The 20,606-nt window shown below is 38.6% G+C and overlaps 1 protein-coding gene across 1 annotated transcript in view; it reads left to right on the plus strand.

Annotated features, from left to right (window-relative positions):
* LDLRAD4 (low density lipoprotein receptor class A domain containing 4) overlaps positions 1 to 20,606 on the plus strand; it is a 182,928-nt gene that overhangs the window by 15,297 nt on the left and 147,025 nt on the right. The window lies entirely within an intron of this gene.

Raw genomic sequence — 20,606 nt, forward strand, 5'->3', positions numbered from 1 at the left:
GATATTTATAAATAAATTCTTGGTGTGCTCCTATTTTCCTTCCTCTTGTCTTTGCTATTATCCCACGCATTTGCCCTCAGGCTTTCTGTACTTTTTTTATACAGACACTAGTAGTAATTCTTTTTTTCTGAATTTTATTCTTGAAGAAAATAGATCAATTATACAGTGTGGTGTTGGTTAGGTTAACATCTAATAGCCGTAGCTGTTAACCTCACATGTTCTTTTTACCTCTGTGGTAATGATGAATCGTTAAATTGAGTGGAGCAATAATCCTTGAGATATAAAAGCAGAAATCATTCAACAAAGGCATTCCAAAATGATAACCTTAAAAATTCTTTTATTGATTAACATTATGTAGTATTGTCAATATCTTATGACTCATGATGTTTAACAAGTGCAATTTAGACTGTGAAAATAATGTGTAGAATATTTGTGTACGCTGCTGCAGCAGGCATACTTTTATTATACTTGGATCTTTCAAGATTATTCTTTGGAAATTAGAAATTAAATAAAGAACCACGTAGTCTTTGTATAAATGGTACAAGAGATCCCATTTTAAAAACACTTGAACAGTTGTTAAGAACACTTAGTTTTGCTAAATGTATCTACTAGAAGAGACAAAATTGAATAATATGTCCAGTTCATTTAGAAAGGAGCATTTCAAGTCTCATAATATTAGAAAGAATCAGATATGCCTTTAATACAAGGGGAGGATACACTACTGTTCTGGTTCACTGTGAAAATAATTGTATGTATTTTTCTCACCACTGTGCTGATGTTCTAATTTACTGATGATACCCTTACCTGCCATTGTTATCTTTGTTGATTACGAATAACTAAATGATTTAGTGTGAAGTGAGACAATAACCCTTTCCTTTCCTGTCTCTGTTACTTATAGTTTGTTCTGCAGCTTTGTTGAAAGTAGTACTGTTTCTTTTTTTCTTCTGTCAAGTTTTACAACAGAAGTAGGCTTCACAAGAAGTTACAGGGGTTATAACATCTGCTGTTAGATTTCTGTGTTCTGAACAGGTAATAATCAGTTAAGTTTAGCTGTCAGACTTTGTGTATTAGAAAGAATTAAGGAGAACTGAAACTACATACTTAAAATAGCAAACAGTTTTATATTATGATAAGATGTTAAAAAAGAATAAAAATTGAAGGAACAAAGGCTAAAATAAAGCTGATTGCAAAAGTTCTGATGATTATCAAACTGAAGTTATGATACAGCTTTGTTTTTCTGTTCGTAGTAGTAATGACAGTTGCTTTGTCTTAGGGTGATTTCCCTGGGAAAAAAAAAAAAAAAGATGACTCTGGATTTTACATCCAATGACAATGTAGTTGAAATTTGGAATTACTTTCTTAATTTGGATTACTTTCTTAATGGCTCTGCGTCTGCTCCTGACCTACGATTGTAGGTGTCATGAAGGGTAAATTACACATGATGTAGAGTTCAGATATTGATCTTAGCAGGTATGTGGCTGCACAGTGTGTCAAATTTAATGCTTATCCTTAGATTTAATCTACTGGACTTTATTATTAGATATTTGGAGATTCAGGTTCTCCATAATGACTTATGCTGACATTGGAAGACATTGCATCTCTGGTGATCTTGTGGGTACTCTTGTTACTGAGAAGAGTTGTTCTGTTTGCTGTGAAATATATCATGTTGAGCTATACGTCCCTGTATTAGTAATTTCTACAAGGCAGAAATTATAGGAGTAGTAGTTTCTCTTATTAGACCGTCAGATTTAGTTGGAAAAAACAGACAAGCTGTGTGCGTTGCAACTTCTTCTTCAGGTCTTTGGAAAAGATCCTGCGTGACAGGTCTGCATGCACCAAACATTGCCTGTTTTTTCCACTGGTATCCGTTGATCAATTAAAAGATAACCCATCTCTTTGTAAAGCTAGCCTTGATTAAACTGTCGTGTCTACAATAAACCACAACTTTGTAATTTCAGCCTTTGCCATTCAGGACACATACCTTTATTTCCTTTGAACTGCCTGAGTTAAAGTTACTTTCAGCCATTTCGCTTTGTGCCAAGTTCTCCCTTCCCATTTTCTCACTCTGGGTATAGCCAGAAGGGCTGACTGTTCTACCTAAGCTCAAATCAAGTTGTGCTAAAAACCTGATAAAGCAGTTGAGCCTGCAATTTGCTTTACAGTTTATGTTGTTTCCATGCCCTGAGACTTCACTACAGACTTTATTTGTAGCCAAAGTATTTATTTTGTGGCCTGTCATATGTGATTCAAACACTCTGTTTAAAGCTTGGTTTCATGCTCCTCAGTCAAATCACCTCGGCGTCAGGGAGACACCATACAGCTTTGTGTCCTTGTGAGGGGAATTTTTCTAGAGCAGGTAGGTCACTTTTTCTTTGTAGCATTTGCAGTTTTCTGTCAGTCTGAATGTAACTCTTTCCTCCTGATCCCCTACTCTTCTCAGAGCTCTGCCTATGCTTCACTAGTAACTTTGCCACAGAAACCTTTTTGGGACCAACGGCAGTGCACGCAATGGATTCAATGCACAGAAGAGAAGTATTGGTCCCCTCACAGCTGCCCTGTCATTACGCCAGCATTCTCACCTCTTTCTGATGACTGGTCCAAGAGAGAAGAGCGTTTCGATAAGACTCACTGCCTCTGCTCAGGGGTTGTGGTCCAGCTGGTAGCCTGAGAACCTGGCTGTATGGCTTTCTGCCTCTTCCCCATGGAGAGGGGAGAAGCAGTCAAATGGAAGGCTTTACTGGAAACTGTGAAGTCTCCTGTTGTTCCAACTAACAGCCCAAGAGACTGGCTTCTCGTAGCTCCAACAGTCCTGCCAAGACTTGACCAAGCTGACTGTAGTGGTTTCTGTGGAAGAGCTTTGCTAAGGAGTAACTGATTGGGAGATCCCTTCTATCAGTCTATGGACTGGTGGGTGTGTTTCGAGTTACAGCAAGTTGTGAAGAAGAACAAGATCTAATTTTTTTTTAAAAGACTACTGTTTGTCTTCCTGTAGGAGAGGTGATCATGCTTAAGGAGCCTTATTACAAAATCAGGATTCATAATTGCTATCTTTAGTTAGAAACTTTCTGTCATCAAAATGTTTAAAGGGGCTCTGCTTATGCCTTTTAACACTTTCCCTTGTGTGGTAGCAAGGTATGAAGTATTTGTGACTCAGATGTGGGTAAAGTGATGAACATAAATGTAGCAGAAAATTTATCTTCACCAGTTAGAAGCAGAAATAGGTGTGGGATCTTGAAATCCTGGAATTTCTGGGCTTTAACACTGTCTATTTTACTCTCATTTATTCCACTTTTATAAAGAGTACATGGATAACTTGCAAGAGCCATCATATAAGGGTTTTTTTGTGGGTTGGTTGGCTTCTTTGCAACTACTTAAGCACATTTTGCACTTAAAATTCTCTCACTACTGCTCCATAAAACTGTAACTTTTACTAAGAAAGGAAGCTTTAATACTAAAATAACATTTTTTTAATTATTATTCCTGTAGTAACTTTTCTCTTTTAGTATTAAACTAGTAACCTGGAAACTTGGAAAATTTTCTGAAACAAGTTTTAAGACAAACACATAGAAATATCAATGATAAGGAGGACGTGTCTAAGGTGTGAAGTGCAGATAGGCTGAGAATTTCTACAAACTTCTAAGAAACTTAAATGTTATCTTTCAATGTAATTTTCCATCTAATGATTTATTACATTGCCAAATAATGTTGCTAATATCAATGACAGACCTTACATCAATTACTGCAATGTTTGATTTTCATGCTGAGTGCAGTGGAGCCAGTTTCTATATGACATTTGTATATAATATGCATTATTTCTGTCATGGCATCCAAAAAGCAGCTGTCGCAATTCAGCAGCTCAGGCACAAAGTCTTCTGACTTCTTCTTTTTCATTATGGTTAATAATAATTTGTGTGTGTCTGTGATTTCTTAAAAAATAGTTGTGAATATTTTTAAGCTTGAATTAGTTTTAATTCTAGAAGACCAGTGTCTGTTGGCTATTTGTGGTGAAAAGGAAGGAAAAACATATATATGAAGCTAATTTTCAGAAGCTAACTGGTAGTGCCAGCAAAATTAGGACCTTATCAATATTAGTTCAGTCTGAAAACTTGTGTACCATAAGGGTGTTTTCTTCATGGTGAGAGAAAGTAGGAAAATCACTGACTGCAAGATGGAGGGGAAGCTGACACGCAAATAAAGCTATCTCCTCTTACCCCTGCAGGTAATGTTGCATGCATCAGGACTTTGCTTACTGCAGAAGGTGTTCTCCTTCAGTACTAAATCTGCCAGCTCAGTAAATCCCAGACGTGCTTAATTATCCTGTTCATTTTTCAGGAATAGGGGAAGTGGGAGAGGCACCTGGATCCGTCATGTGCTGCAAATACATGTGCACAATTTACTATTGTTACCGCAAAGGCGACTCCTTCCCATCAGCATTGGGTGCTGCTTGCTCACTTGGAGTTGGGGAGCATCGGTTGGTGCAGGGCCGGCACGCAGCCGCAGAATAGCAGAGTCCCTGTTTTGAGGTGTAGTCCTGTGTCCTGTTGAAGTTCCTGTTATGGTCCAATTACAGTCCTATTGAAATTGGGCTGTTGAGATACATACTGTCACCACTGTGTTAGGGACTGAAGACATAATGTCAAATGAAAGTGAATTTGAGCCCTTGACCCATTGATACTAGTGGCTGAACTGGCAATAAAATAAAATGTCTGTTCAGGTTTTAGTAGCAATTTAAGCTAAGAGTTACTGGTCTCTGTTCACTTGTAGGTCTTCTTAGAATTATCCTTCCCTGACATGCTGGGGAATAGAATAATAAACCAAAGGCAATCTGTAGCTACATTCAGTTGCCTGCTAATTGTGCTTTTATTTTTATTCCTCTTCAAAACCTTTCACGAGGTACTGGGTGCTCAGCATATTTGTCATGGTGGCTGCAGCAGAAGTCTCAGAGCAGTTATTTCAAACCTTCACACCTCTCATAAATTAGTAATTTAAAAGTGCAACTATTTTTTTTTTCCATTCTGAACTGTCCCAGAGCCATTGTGAAATTGTGGTTGTCTCAGGCCCAATTTCATGGCCTTCAGGGTGGAGAGGTGACAGGGTCATGGACAACTGACATAGGCTGTGAAGCACAGTATTTTAGACAGAGTTCATGTCAGCTTTCAGTCTTTATGATGCCTCACATACCCTGCTAGTGCTCCTTTCCTCCATGCAGAGATAAAGCATTTTCATTTATCTGACTACTTTAATTTGAAATAGTTGCAGAAGGCATCACTGAGGACAAAGACATCCTTGTATATTGGTGCAAGAAATTCATAATCATTCTTCCTTCTTCATTGAAATCCTGATCCTTGCAGTCTTGTAGTGAACATTAGCTTTATTACTGACTCCACTGAGTATGAAGAATAGATCCTGAATGAAGTGAAGGATATAGAAAGAATATGAATTAGTCTACTAAGCGAATATTGCTCAAGGTTTCTTCTTGAGGTGCTGTATCTGCCTCAGGAAATGAAAGATAAACAAGGTAAAGCTCCACTAGCCATTGCAGCAGTGCTGGTTATATACTGACATAATTGTTCTTCATATATGGTTGAAAAGAGACACTCGGAACCATGTCTGAACAAAAAAGTGACTTTTCATGCAAGATGAGACATGGAGGTGTTTAGTTTTGTTTTGTTTTTTTGATAGACATAAATATTTGGACTAAATGGAAGTGAGCAGGAGCATTATATCTCATCTGATAGCTGTCTGGGTGGCACAGTTGGAACACTGGCTAGTAGTTTCCATTGAGTAAATCTGTAAAGATAACAGAAAGGAATTCATAGTTGATGAGATTTAAAAAAAATTAATGGAACTAGAAACTTATTAAAATTATTAATCTGTAGAGATTCTTCTCAACACTGAGACACATGATGATGTTACTCAGTTTGCTAGTGCCTGCTTTCTTACAGTTGTCATAAGCTTTACATACCTGATCATTTCACAGCAGCAGTAGTGGCATTATTATTATCATCATCATTATTGTTATTTTCCCAGCTCTAGATATGCTGAGAAAAGCCAAATAGCTTGCCCAGCATCATATAGACTGGGCTAAGAAAACAGTTGTAATCTTTTTGTTTCAGGATTTTAGGAAATCTTCTGTGACTTTCCAGAAGAAAAATTTCTGGAACTATTACTTAAGACAGCATAATAGTTTTTCCCCTTGGATCTTTTGGTACACAACCTTATGCATTGCCTTCATGCTGCTTAATGTCAAGGGATCATCTCTACTTTACAAGACTCCAGTCTGGCATATTTTGCAAGTGTAATGGTGCAGTACTGCAAGCTGCTCCCTCTTACAGCAACTGGAATAGCCAGCAAATCTCTTTTGGCCTGAACATAATATGAAAATAATTGAGGCCATCTTCTTGTTTGGCCTGCTGATTTTGTATGCAGACATCAAGTATTAAAACGGAAGCTGGAAAATTGCAGTACAGTCTGGCAGGAGTATTCCATGTGTGATTGGAATGTACTTTTTTGCCCTGCATTGCCTAATGCACATCAGACATTATATAATATATTGTTGATACATGGGTTCAAAAATGAGATGATACTCTGTTTAAAATAAAAAATGTGTTTCCTATTGACCCACGGGAATTTCCATATGAAATAAGCCAATAGTTTTTTGGTGTTTCTGCATTGAGATTTTGAGCTCTACATTGTCCCTGTATTTAAGGAGTATGAAAAATAATTCACAGACTGAGTACTTTGTGAAGGAATCCCAGGGTCAGTACTCTACATTTTAGGCCAGATTTTGCTTCAAATATTGGCTTGCAATGCCCGTGCTTTGAGTTTGCTGTTCGATATACTCATTTGGCAGTACATGTCTCTGTATAGTATGGTATGTATCAAAGGTGAATTTTGTAAGGAAAGAATATGGAAAGAAGGGGGGGTTTTTGTTCTTGGATTTTATTTCTTTGTGAGGTATTTGCCTACGTATTGTAAAGAAATAAATTATTTTAAAATAAAGGAACACTGATATTCTTTTATTAATCAGATTATGTTCTCCTTGTTTTGCTGTTGGTATGTGGCTTGAGAGAAAAAAAATGTAGGAGACACTTGCAGAAATCTTTATGCAAAAGGCAAGATGCAGGCTGCTGATTGCTAGGCATTTGATATAAATAATCTTTAAGTGAAATAAGTATGTGAAACCCCATTAAAACTGAAGATCTGATGCAGAGAGTTTTAAAGTGATTTAAGGAATAGCCCTCTCTTATCTCAGTTACTTAGTTTTCACCACATACATACTTGTAATATTTCTTTACTTTTTCTCTCCATGGGATAAGAGAGAAAGAGAATTAAATACTTAACATTTTGAAGTATAAGAATGGGGAAAACATTCCTCTCCTTTTTTTTTTTTCAATGTTCCTTTTATGTCTTCCTGTACCTATATATATGCATAGTATCTCTCCACAGTCAGTCTGTACAGATCACCTTTAGTGTTAAGAGTAAGCAAGATATTTACATGTTTAGGATTTGAATTCAGTGAAGCAGAGTTATCATTAAGATATGTGTGATCAGTCCCCAAAATATTGAAAATGAGACAGACCCACTGAACATCACTGTATTATTAGGAAGGTGTCTAGCCTGCCATATCCATTGCCCATTTCTTTGATGCTTATAATTTTAATGCTGGTTGTCTAGACAGTCTAAATATGTGAATTCCATCTTTGATGACATCAAGTAGAATTTTTTTTTTTACCTAGGTTTTTTCTGATGTAATTACACTTCTAAAAAGCTGCAGGATGGTGATTCTCTGAAGGATCCTAATGTGCTGTTTGGAAATCAGAAATAGAATTATTTTCTTCAGGTATTTCTTTGTGAGTGTCTGTCCAATACCTGGAATTTTAAATGTTTGCCCTAATTTAGTAAATTTAGTGTTGCAAAGAACAGCATCCTAAAGCTGTATTCCCTAGATATCACCATGGAAATCAAAAAGTGGTGATTTAGTGTCCTGAGAAATGATGAGGAACAGAACAAAACTGTATCCATGTAGTCTGACAATAGCAATTCTGCCACAACTTTGCCTTTCAAGAAGAGTAAGCAGATGCTTTGCTGTGTCATATCGTGTGTTTATCTGTCACCAGATAATATAATTTTTCTTTTATTAATGATATGCTTAATGTGTGCTTGTAAAAAATATTTTTTCCATTTCATGTTTTAAGATTTGACAAAAGTAAAACTGAGAATGTGAGGTCGTGTTTAGAAAACTAGAAAACATGTTTAAACCAAAACCGTATTTTTCTCTCTCGAATGTGTTACCATTTAAGCTATGCATTTAGCAACTGCAGTATATTCTGAAGACTGCAAGTTATTACTGTTATACATGAATATCTGTTTATATTTAAATGTAAACATACTCATCTCTTTTAATTTGTTAATCCCGTTTTGAAGCCTTCTATGACCACATACTGTGTACCAGTAAGTATTAGAGTGTGTGTTTATTGTTTAAAACAGGTAACTCTTATACCTGTAAGAGTCAAAAACTTTACACATAGGTCCTTTAAGGAAACTTTTCTTACATTTCATATAACTCTGATCTCTTATGAAAGGGGCTTCCTACCCTTTTGAATGGCCTTTTATCAGGGTGTATTGTCCTGCCATTGCTTCCTCTGTCTTGTATCTCCTAGGTAGTAGAGCACATTGAATAATTTGCTGTCAACTCAAATACAAAGTTACTGCATGAAGTGTAAAAAGACATATTTCAATATTATTTTCCCACTGTTATTATAATTGCAACTTTGCTAGCTAGTTTGTTCCTAGTCCACTGTAACACAAAGTACAAAGCGTCTGTGTAAGCTGGTGCTGAAGTACTTCAGGTGAATGCTTTTTCTTTAATACTGCAAATAACAGGTGGTGCTTGCACCCTGGAAGCCACATCTCAGCTCAGACCTTACAAACAACAGGTTTGATGTACAAACTTACTAAAATGTACTGAAATGTTCACAGTGTTCATTTAATTGTAGCCTTCATTATGTATCAGTAAATAGCTGAGAGCTTAACTGGGCTAAGAAGAAAATCAGGGAGCCCTATGTTATGCTACTGTAGAGTTTCACTCACCTTTGAATTTGATCTCCAAATATTTATGTGCTAGATTGCTCTTTACCTTATATTGGTAGCTGTTGAACTTCCTTTTTCTTTCTTGAGGATATGTGATCATTCTTTTTATGTTCATCTATCTGAACGCAGTGCCTTCAAATCATAAAATATTTTTAATCTGCAGCCTGGATTTTGGAATGATCACCTCATACTTTTTGTATGTTAGTATAATATTAAATAATAACACATTTTACAGTTTAAGGAAGTATTTCCTAATGACAAGGAAAATGAATCTGTTTATATGGTGTTTCTTAGTGTCTCATCGTAACTTTTTAAGCTGAAGGACCTAAGTTAGTAGGATGTGATGGAACACAAGCTCCAACAAATATTTTGTTCTTTTGTATTTGCTTGAAAATTAGCAGCATGCTGTATTAGCTGGCTTTTTCACTTTACTGTGAGCTCCCTATTTGAAGTCTTCTGAGGAGAGACCAGTGCTATGAAACTGACCTCAGTTTAATTATATTGGCTTATAAAAACACAGAAAATTATCACCGTCTCTGAACAGATTAGTAATAATGAGCTGGTACAATATGACAAACTACCTTGCTCACAGTTAAAACACAATTAGCTGCTCTCGAGTTTCCTATGCTCTGGCTGTTTATTCTCTTTCATGGCTGGTATGGTTTTGGGTGGTTCTCTGTGTTCAGTGCATCACTTGTATAATTTTTGACATGCTTTAACTTGTCATCGATACACTGATAACTTGAGCTGTAACTGAAGATGTGTCCTAGCCCATCTCTTGTCCCCACCCAAAAAATTCTGTAGGGCTTCTGACAGATATACAGTGGCAGATTAAAATTAGATGGCTGAAATGATTATTGCTAACAGCCGCCTACCCTGCCTCTCTGACAGACGTTGCTGTCTCGAGGCTGGCATGGCTGATCTGCATGTCAGCCACAGTAGTTTCCAGTCCAGCATATTAAGATAAACCACAGAGAGAAATAATGTCCAGAAGAGCTGTAGGCTAGTGGTAATGTGTCAGGATTTTAGGGCGTGGTTTGGAAATCAAACTCTTGGCTCTCAAACAGGATGCACATTTTGTCAGTAAAGTCAGATTCACCCATGAGTGGTCCCCCAAGCCCAGGTCACACATGTGCTCGCGAGTGGTAGGTGGGGATTCCCCACGTGTGCCAGTACAGCAGGCACCAGGCCTCCAGTGCTTCTTTTGCAAAACTGAGTTTAGGAAGAGGCAAGGATTATTAACTTCTCCAAGCCAGCTGTGCCAGCCAGGTACCAGGCTGCATGGCTCCACTCAAGCCAGATGTGCAGATGTCAGCTGTGAAGACAAGCCCTTACCATCACACCTTGGCATCCTGGCACCATCCTTCCTCCCTCGCCACCCTGCTACTTGGTCAGCGGGGTGGTGCTCGGGTCGGGAGGACTGCCTGACTCAGATGAACATGCTGAAAACCTTAGTTTCTTTGCCTCCTTCCAGAGAAGCGGCTGCATGTGGGTTGGAGCCGCAGTCGATGGCAGAGGAAAGCTGTGCCCTCGCGTCGGGCAGCAGTGCCAGCTCAAAGCATTTGGTTATGGGGATGCAGCACTCCAGCTCATTTATGTTGGTTCTCACATGCAGTGTAGTCATGGCCTGAGTTTGTGAACTAAAGGCCCTGTTCATATACAAGTTCTGCGTGGTCAGGCTTGTGCCTATTTATCAGGTACTTTTTCACTTAAACACACAGTGTATCTGCAAAGTTGAATGTGGTTTGGGGAAGGAAAGATGTTTGCTTTGGTTTTCTGTGCTGTAAAGTTTCCCAAGATAGTGCATGGTGCATGGATAGTCTCAGCACTGTCCAGGATCGTGTTAATTGTATGTTCATATTTACAACCAGAAATGCACTGTCCTAAATGCACTGCTACTTTTAAAATTATACTGTTTCAACAACAGAAAGATGTACGTGGTACAGATTTCTCTGGGTTGCCTATATCGATGTTTTCTGCATAGTCTACTTTGTGAGCCCTTTGGCCATGAAAATTATGAAATAATCCTGGTTAAATAGCTGCTATATGGTCAAATATGTAAATATGTTGATGATGCTTAAACAAAATAGCATAATTTCAGTGTGAAAGAATCTGCATTGAAGCTATGCTGCTTAGATTGCTAAATGAGGCACTCTCAACCCATAAAATACTTCTATGTGTTTACATTTCTTTCTTCTTCTCTGTCGGTCCTGTGCACTGAATGTTGGGAGCACTTATGGACAAAAGAGTTGCATCTGGTGGTTGTAGTAGTGGCTGTACTTGGCAACACAAATACCTGTAAGTGAAATGAAAATCTTGTGTGAAAGTGTGGGGGAGCAGAGCTCACATCCTTTCCCCACCACAGTTAACCTGCCTCTTCCCTTGCCCTTGCAGTATGGTTTGGGCTGTTGCTCTGGCAGTGGTATCACTGGAGTCTCACAATGTCTTCGCCTTTTAGCAGTTTTGGAGCGTTGCCAGAGACTCTCCTAGGGCAAACAATGGAAAAATAACTGCATTTTTTAAAAACAGTTTTTATTTCCATAAAAGCAGAAGAGAATTTCCTGGAACAAAGACACACTTCTGTAGCCTGTGGGTGTTCTTCCTGCTCAGCACCACAGACCTGCTGCATGCAGCGAACATGGGAGGGATTCTCCAAGACATTTATGACAGAAAATCTTAGGCAACCCGAATGACCACCAGCTCAGCCATATGGAAATATATATAGGTGGGAGTCTATACATTTGCAATGCAATACATATTTGGGAGGGAGTGTTCATGGAAATTGACTGGAGGAGAAGGAAAGGAATAGAAAAGAGGAACTTTCTAATAGGAAAAGCATTAGTTTGTTTCTTTTTAAAAAGGTTTAGCCATAAACATCCAGCCTCCTGGGAGAGCTACTAAGGTGAAAAAACTGTGTGACTCATTTGTTAGAGCTGAATGAGGACTGGAGAAATAATTGATAAAAGACAGTGCTAGTTTGTAAAAAATGTCTATGCTGTACAATGGAAGCCACTGAGAGCAATCTGTTTGGCTGTACTCTATGTATTATTTTGCTTATATTTTTTGTTACATGAACACTGAAGCACAGTGACCTGAGTTAGACATTTTTTAGATAATTGGAATTCAAGGGAAATAGCTTTTAAAGTAAAAAAACTAACAGTAACAAGGTATTTACTACAGGAACACGCAAATCTCTGAAGATGTGGTTTGGAAAAAATGCTACAGATAGTAAAAAACTTGTCATTACATTAGTGTGCATTGCACAATTCAAATGCCATTGAGAAATTGAGAACTCTCTTGTCCATTAAAATCTGGAATTCATGTTACAGCAGAAGCTCCATAACTGTCCTACATCTTGACACTTAGTAAATACATTAATTTCTTTTACATTTTCAGCACAGTAGGTGCAGGAAGATATGTAAAAAATTACTGTCATCAGTATTAGGTTGACATCTTCTGTAGAGCCACCTGAAACATGGTATGCTCTTGCCTGCATTGTATGTTACTGGTATGGAAAGTCAAGTTCTTGGGTGTGTTCTCAGACCCCTCCTTGCTTCAATAACATTACATGATTGCAGATGAGAATGGTATTTATGCTGTATTTCAGTACCTCATAGGAAAGCTAACTGAAAACAGTTCCTGCCTTACAGGGGTCACAGTCTTAAGCAATATGACCTAATTTAATAACAGAGAACATAAAACCACTTTTACCCACTGATAATCCCATTTCCCCAACCCCCAGATAGTCCTCGGGTGTTGCAGTAAATGCTGTGTCCTCATCTGGCCCCATTTTTACAACTGCAGTCAAAACTTAGCAATGCACCTGTGAAGTGATGTGGTTGTCTATATTTCTCTGGATTCAGAGATTGTGATGTTGCCTGATAAAATCTGGTCTGGTCTTGGGTTATTTACTATGCAAACAACATTCCTAAGAAAAAATAAGAAGCTGCTACAGAAACATGGCTTTTTATTTTATATTCCTGTATGTACGCAGTAATCTACAAACCCAGTAAATGACACTGCCTGTGATTATTAAAGATTTCTTAAGATGAAAACCAACTAAGATAATTTTAAAATATTTACCATAATTCAGGAATTCTGTGAATTATGATTAAGGAGAACTAGACGTTAAGAAAATCTCATTTACACGTACTCTTCTCATCTGCACTTGTCCATGGTAATGACATTGTGCTTGACAAAAATTACAAGGTACATATTTAATGTATTTTTAATCGTCTCCTCATGCAATTTCACAACTGAAAATGAGAGTGTCATTACCTGAGTCACCAATGCGCCTTCCCCATGCTTGATTAGGAAAAACTCTTCTAGTGAGTATAGAAATGTCAGGGGGAGGTGGGTTCTCCCCTGGGGTCCACCAGGGCAGGGCCTGCAGCCATGGCCCATCCCACCCCCAGCCAGGAGCAGGCAGCTGGGGGGCACTGGGCAGCCCCAGCCCCAGGCATCGGGCACCTCCCTGTGCTGAGGTGATGGGCCAGGATGTGGGTCTGGCATGCCATAGCAGACCCAGCTTTGCCACTGGATTGAACTGGGAGAAGCACGAAGCCTTCTCACAGCTCGTGGAAGCCCATCCCTTGTAGGTCCTTCCTTCTCAGGAGCTGGAGTGAAGGTGCTCCTTGTCCTCCTCCTTGGAAGCTGCATGTGTCTGCCATGGCACATTGCGTCCTTTCTGTGGGCTCTGACCCAAGCACCTCATGGATCAGAGTCAAGACTGTGACTTGGTTGAGTTGTTGGCACTGACACAAGTACCGGAGTGGGGGGAGTGCAGGGCATGTGGTGGTGGGAGGGTGTTTCGCAGAAGCTTTGTGGCTGGAGAAGGTGTCAGGCTGCTTTAGTGAGGATGTAAAGGAGGCTTTACACGAGCATGGAGCAGGGGACACAGTTCTCAAGTCTTCTTGAGAAGTTCTGGTGTTTCAGTGCTATGTGGGCATAAGCAGGCAGAATAGTGCCAGGTCAGGAAAAGCAAGTGAGTAGAAGGACAGAAAATACAAGTGTGTACTCTGATCTCTGATACTGCCTTGCTGTTTTACGGAAAGATAATTGATAAATGGAAAAGGTCGTCCATGAAGGTGGCAATAACAGAAGTTTTCCTTTAGTGGCCTTTCCCTATGGTGGCAAAACTGGCTGTTTGGGTGAGCCTGATGGTCTTTGAGATCACCTTGGAGAGGCTTGTCCATTTGAGATGAGTGCTGTGATGGGAACTGTTGTTTCTTCGTTCTTGAAGAGACCTGCTCAGGGAAGCTGCTGGTAGCTGCTGTGAGGCTGTGGAGGCTCACTGTGTGGGCCGAGTGACAGCCAGTCTTCTAAATTTAGTGTAGATGCTGAAAAGTTTCTAGCGTTGATGAAAACTCTTTTCCTAATGCCCCAGTGGACTCCAGGAAGAGACCTTTCTGTTTCTTTTCACGCCAGAGACCAGTACATACGAGGAAGAAAAGATCACAGACAAAACCAAACCTTACTGACAAATCTCAAGATAAAGGAGATCTTTCAGTTGCTCCCATGACATCTAGTGTAATTTCATTCAGGCTGTTAATTAAGGTAAGCTTAGTAAAATGTTCTAACACCCTGAACTGGTGAACTGAACAGCGGATTTCACTACCTGTGTGTAAGAATGTTGTGTTTTGTTCTTTTAGTTACTGGCATAAATAGTAACTAGTTAAAGGGCATAGCTTCAGGCTTTGCCTTAAGAAGGAGATGAAAAGATAATTGCTGGATAAGCAAGCGAGCATGGAGGGCTGCAAGAGGGTAGTAGCTCAGCAAATCGGTTTTGAGCCAGTAACAATCTTCTTTCAATCAGCCTGGGTTTAAGGCTGTAATCTCCCCTGGGCAGAGAAGGACTCTCAGCCGCCATGTTGTGTGGCTCTGGGGACAGACTCCCCTGTCCTGCGTGAGGCTGTGGGCAGCGAGGAACAGGCCTTTGACTGTGGCTTACAGCTCTGCTTCTTACTCTGCATAAGCTGATCCGCTTTAATTTTTGCTGGTATTCTGCTTGACATTCTTTTTATGAAGTGTTTTTTTGTTTTGTAAAGACCTATTTATCCCTCCCTTCCCTGCACCAATGGAGGTTTATTAGATCACATGGCAGCCTGCCATCTTTCTTATTAACCAAGCTTTTTCCCAAGTAAACATGTTCCTTGTATACACTGCCTCCTATTTATGATTTACTTCCCATTATACAGCTACAATCTACAATATTAAAAATAATACAGAGACAGATGTTTATCAGAGGTTGAACAGGGTTTTACTGTACTGACTCTGGTATTTGTGGTTTATGTTTCTTTAATCTCTAGCGAAGTGTGCTTCCTCCCACCCTCCCCAATTTACTACTTCTGTCTCTTATTACCCTTATAACAGGTGATGATGCCCTTTAAACATATTTCCTTTCAGGCTGTTATGTGTTGCAGTATGAACAGGAATATGAAGAAGTAAAATGGAGTCTTTATGTAAGAAATCAGAAATTAGGCCTTTATTCTAGACATCTAGGTCCACCCGGAGGCAAAGAGATTTTCACCCTCTACTTACATGACACCAGCAGGGTATTTGATCACCCTCTGCTGGCTGTGTTCCCCGGGCTGCTACCAGTTTGCTGGATTTTGGGAGAGTGCTTTTACACTCTGCTTAAGTCCCAGACATCACTTAAGATTTAATTTTCTGCGTTTGAACTACTACAGTTTAGCCACAACTGTTGGAGATCACTGGCTGTGTTTTTACTTTTTTAGTTCATTTTATTGTTTCAGTTTTTTATTTTTTATTCGAATGGATGGAATAGAATTCTGCCCCTGTGTCAGATAATCATCTCGACCTGTTAAATAAGTAGCTGTGACATACATCATAACAATGGCCTAAACCACCATATTTTTTCAATATGACACTTAGTTGCTTTTTTTTTCTTGGCCTGTGGTTGGACTTGCATTACAAAAACAAACAGCAGTTAGCTATAATTAAAAATGCCCTACAGTAAGTGGGATGACAAAACAATGGGAATGCTGTTCATATGGATGAAGTCAAGTGTAAATGAAGTCTAAAAGAATTAAGTTGAACGCAAGCATAAAATTATCTTGTTGGGTAGGCACAGAAAGTGTAAAATAAGCCTACCCAATACAGCAGATCTTGCATTTCACAATAAAAAAACTTTGGTCAGAGGAGTTTTTTTGTATCATGAGGCAAATCCATCTTTAGTTGTTACAGCTGAAACATAACCTTCAATTAACTATTTAAATGCAGTTATATATTAATGGATATTTGTAGGTAGAGTGTTTATACATACAAGCCGCTACCTTGAACATTTGAACGATATACTTATTTATACTTCTTGCATACAGTTTATAAAAGTAGGAAGTGTTCATAATAGTATTCTTAGTATTCCTTTTTTTTCTAGGTAGTCTAGTTCTACTGAAACTATGTTTCTTAAAACTTTATGTTGAAGAATCAGTATACTGTCAAGATAAATTTTAAAACTATGCTGCAGACATAATTATGAGCATAGTAAGACATAATTATAAGAAGGGCTGTTTTTTTCAACCTCCAGTAGCTGTCATCTTGCTTCAGGTTTAGCTCTAGTCAGAGCCTTGCTGACCGACCTACTGATGTTTCACTAATTGCCACTTGAAAATGAAAAGGAAAACTGCCTAGCTTTGAAACATTATTCATGAAAGAAGGATCATGCTGGCTTGTTTTCAGAACAGGAGCGTTTTCCCCTCCTCTTGTCTAGACAGGCCAAGTGCAAGACTTTGTACTGAAAAGGGCTCTCTGGTGTGTCAATAGGCGCATTGGTCTAGTCTGGACTGGTCTGGATTTCCCTGTCAAGAGTATTTTGAGGTCATTCCTAGTATTTTGATACAGACTTCTGCACATTTATTTACTAACTTTCATTTTGATGATACTATAATATTTGCTTTCTGCTATCTCCATCAACCTGACTTCGTTCCACTTTGTTTTACAAGGAAGGGTTCTCTTCTGGTTTTAGTAAAAGCACACACTGTTTAAATGTATCTACCATGCAAACTACTTTAAGGTACTGAATTTTTGCTTACAAGTCACAAGTAACGTGATGCTAAGTATGTTCCATGTTCAGAAGTATCTCTATTTTCATTTACTGATCTGTTTAATTAATTTGTCACATTCCTGCAATACATTTTTCCTTTGAATATTTCCTTCATCACTTCAACAGAATGTGATTATTCAGGCTAAGTTTTGTACTTTTTGTGTCCGCCATCAGATACTAAATTTTGTTAGATCTGGAAGTTGCTTTTGCACACGCATGTGTTGTGGGTTGATCCTGGCCAGCAGCTAAGCACGTGCACAGCCACTTGTTCACTGCCCCCTCCTGCCCCACAGGATAGGGGAGGGAACAGGAAGAGTAACAGCAGAAAGATAGTTTTAATAAGTGAAAGAAAGAGGGGAAAACAAGTCACGCAAAAGCAGTCACTTCCCACCTCCCACAAGTAGACCAATGCCCAGACAAGCCTCCAAGCAACGGGAAGACAAACCCCCTGGTTTTTATTGCTGAGCACGGTGTTCGTTGGCACGGAGGATCCCTTTGATCGGTTGTGGTCAGGTGTCCTGGCCGTGTCCCCTTCCAGCCCCTTGCTCACCTCCTGCCTACTCCCTGGGAGTAGCAGAGTGAGAAAGAGTGGAAGCCCCAATGCTGTGCAGGCACTGCTCAGCAATAGCCAAGCAATAGCAACCTTCCAGTCAACATGGGCACATCAACAAGGGATGAGAGGCCTGATAACATTTTTTTTATGCACCGTGACAATGGCAATGTTCACATACGTGAGGGAAGGAGGAAGTGGCCATAAAATTTTAGAAGAAAAGTTGATTGAGTCTGTTTTTTGGATCCAATTTTAATTGTGGTCCGTTACTTAGGACAAAAAAAAAAAAACCCTTGAAGCACAAATTGTTTCCTCTGGTTAGTCCTCCTACAGTAATGTTAGTTAAAACCCAGAACTTTAAGGCTTTAATAGAGCTACTAAAAATGTAGTGTTTTGTTTGGTCTTTTGTCTGAAGACTGTATAATCTGGTGGCAAACAGAAACCCAAAGTTCTTTAGCTTTAATTGCTTTAGAGTTAACATCTTTCTTGAACATTTTATATCAGCCATTGGGGAAGCGTGGAAAGCTTTACATTAGGACTCAACACAAAGACACGGGAAAGAATTAAATACCGTGGCCAAAGTAACGTGCCAAATGTTCTAAATTCAAGCAATATGTTCTTTGATATTTGTCTTTCAAATAGAAGCAGTATGTCCTTTACCACTCTAATTTCACCCTGTGTTATATTCCTCATTTAAGGTACCTGGAAAGTTTGAACGCTTTCAAGCCAGCTTTTCTAATCTTCCGACGCAGCTTTGTTCTTTTCTTGTTCCAGTTTCTTACTTCATGAAGTTGCAGCAATGAGTCCTAAAGTGTTGTAATTATAAGATTGTTAATATTGAGACTGATCTTTTAAGTCTCCTTTCTAAAAGTAACTATTAATGACCTTCTTAGTTCCTTGGGTTTCGAAGGCTTACTCTGTTTGGTTATGATTTTTTTTTTATATTTTGTACTCAAAACAGAAAACCTAAGCCCTTAAATGCCTTTTCAGTTCTTTGTTGTAGAAGAAGACAGGGTGACAAAGGAACAGGGAAGAATATTTTGTTTATACATTATTTTAGTGTACAATTTGAATAGTTTAAGTGCTACAAAGTTGGACTGAAAAAACTTAAATCTTGAGGGTCTTATTTAGGCAAATACTCACTGATTTTTAAGTGCAGTTTGACAAAGTGACGTAGATAGATTTTTTTTTTCCAGAGGAAATGCTTGCTTATCTTGCTTGTTTTATGGCTTTTATTTATATTCCTAAGTAGCATTTTATATGTTACACATGTTGATGCATGTATTTTTGCAGCAGCAGATTCTTGCTGGTATGTGTACAAAAATATCATTAATACTCTTGATGAAAAGTGTTCAGAGTGAAGTCCACAAATCTCTTTTACCTACAAAGCGAATTTGCTAAGAAAAATTATTTTGTTCCCTTTTCCAATTTATTTTTTCCTCTCCTTTGCTATTGCCATGCTTATGTAACACATCAGATACATGTGGGTAAATATCACACCTCGGAAGGTGTTTCAGGGGCTTTTTAGGATTAGAGGTCCTGTTGTCTCAGTTCAGAGTAAGTCCAGGTGCTGTTAAGATTAAAGGAAAGTCTCTTGTTGATACCGATGAAGATGAGCAAATGCTCTGTCTTTGCTGTCAAGGACAAGAGACCATCTCTCTGAAGCAGAATCATCCAACCCAAACTGCAGCCTTAGGGAAGCCCAGGGTTCAGGGAATGGCGCTACTTTAATAAACTACTTCTGAGTGTTTCTGACTTTGTGAGTGTTCCAACTTTGCCTCTGCTCATGAATGATGATCGCCAGAATTTGTCAACATGCTGGAAATTTAATCATTAAATTATAATTTGTCTAGATATAATATGTCCTCTGTTCTATATGTGTAGTGTATTTAACTTTGGAACAAGTCTAGTGAGAAATGATTGCATGTATATTTTTGTGAACCTTTCTTATTACATTTCAAATACTTACTATAAAGCTTTGTTTTTGTAAGTGACATTTAAATGATCAGTTTAGCAGAAGGTCAATGGAATTTTAATTACCAACCATAGGAGACATCCTTAGTATGTAACACGTTATTTAATTACTGAGGTATTACAGCTTCAGACAGAAGACAAGTCAGTCAGACTGAAGCTCTGTCTGACCGGGCTCTGAAAATTAAAGAAAAACATCCAAGATTACAAGGCACTGGACTATAATTCCCATAAAAAAGCTACCACTGGTTATCATTTACTGAATCTTTACCAGTAAACAAAAGGGCAAGGATGGAGGTAATGTCATTCCTGTCTGAAGGGGGTAACTGCATAGCTCTTCTGCCAGTGTAAACTTTGAGTGGGAGATGCGGTAAGGAGTTTTTCTTAACATTTATTTTGAAGAGCTATTGATCAGTCTAGTGAGGTGTTTTACACAGGATTAGTTAGCTTGCATCCTTTTCAGGAAAAGGGAGAGAAGTAAGAAGGAACTTGAGGTAACAAAGTTTTTGTTTAAGTACTTGGTCTCATATGAATTGTTCTCATGAGGGAACCATGTCTAGGGGAAACCATTTTTTTGGTAATGAACAAAATGTAAAACAGCATGCCCGTGTATAGCATTCAGACACTTTATAGAGGTTTTAGAAGTTTACTGACTTTGTAAAGCAAACTGGCATGTGGGAGTTCAATGTGCAGACACTGTGTGCTTGATTGTAATTAGTTGAGAGACTGGCAAATTGGGTTTGGGAAGGTAGTTAAGGAATAATTGTCTGTGTCTGGACAGGATTGGTCCTGCTTACAAACTATATTGCTGCCTTACAGCTGATGCCGTTTTATATTGTGCAAGACTTTTTTTTACTGTGGGACAATTATTATTTCTTCACAGTGCTGTCTTGCTTCAAATATGCAAGGTGCCACACAAACATGTATGAG

This window comes from Tyto alba, unplaced genomic scaffold (genome assembly GCF_018691265.1).
Source record: "Tyto alba isolate M040663 unplaced genomic scaffold, T.alba_DEE_v4.0 Super-Scaffold_27, whole genome shotgun sequence".
NCBI lineage: Eukaryota > Metazoa > Chordata > Aves > Strigiformes > Tytonidae > Tyto > Tyto alba.